This window comes from Bison bison, unplaced genomic scaffold, assembly GCF_000754665.1.
Source record: "Bison bison bison isolate TAMUID 2011002044 unplaced genomic scaffold, Bison_UMD1.0 scf7180017864020, whole genome shotgun sequence".
Taxonomy (NCBI): domain Eukaryota; kingdom Metazoa; phylum Chordata; class Mammalia; order Artiodactyla; family Bovidae; genus Bison; species Bison bison.
In genome coordinates, this window is record NW_011494592.1 from 724,280 (window position 1) to 725,384 (window position 1,105).

The following is a 1,105-nucleotide window of genomic DNA, read 5'->3' on the forward strand; positions in this document are numbered from 1 at the left end:
CAGGTCCGACTCTGTGCGACCCCATAGACAGCAGCCCACCAGGCTCCCCCGTCCCTGGGATTCTCCAGGCAAGAACACTGGAGTGGGTTGCCATTTCCTTCTCCAATGCATGAAAGTGAAAAGTGAAAGTGAAGTCGCTCAGTCGTGTCCGACTCCTAGCGACCCCATGGACTGCAGCCTACCAGGCTCCTCCATCCATGGGATTTTTCAGGCAAGAGTACTGGAGTGGGGTGCCATTGCCTTCTCTAGATTTAGCAACTAAACAACAACAAATAGCAATATATATTGTATCATATATAGTATACTTAGCATTATGTGTTGTTGTGTCGTAGATACACATAACAATACTAATAATACAGGTAATACTGATGAATATATTCAATGAAATAAATGGATAAAGTAGTCTTTATTTACTGTAAAGTTTGTATCAGTCTACAGTATTACTATGACTTCTAGGGTTTCAAAGTACTTCCACACACACCAGTTCATAAGAGCCAACCCAGTGAGATTAGTGAGGAAGATATCCTGAAGAGCTTTCTACTGAAAATGAAAAACTATGGCATAGAGATATTGAGTGCTTTTTTGCTCAGGACACATTTCTAGGAAATATTCCTTTTCATTGGGACTTGAAAGCCAGTACACTTTCCACCTCCCACTTCAATCAGTTCAGTTCAGTCGCTCAGTCGTGTCCGACTCTTTGCAACCCCATGAATCGCCCCATGCCAGGCCTCCCTCTCCATCACCAACTCCCAGAGTTCACTCAGACTCGTGTCCACTGAGTCGGTGATGCCATCCAGCCATCCCATCCTCTGTCATCCCCTTCTCCTCCTGCCCCCAATCCCTCCCAGCATCAGAGTCTTTTCCAATGAGTCAACTCTTCACAAGAGGTGGCCAAAGTACTGGAGTTTCAGCTTTTAGCATCATTCCTTCCAAAGAAATCCCAGGGCTGATCTCTTTCAGAATGGACTGGTTGCATCTCCTTGCAGTCCAAGGGACTCTCAAGAGTCTTCTCCAACACCACAGTTCAAAAGCATCAATTCTTCGGCGCTCAGCCTTCTTCACAGTCCAACTGTCACATCCATACATGACCACAGGAAAAACCATA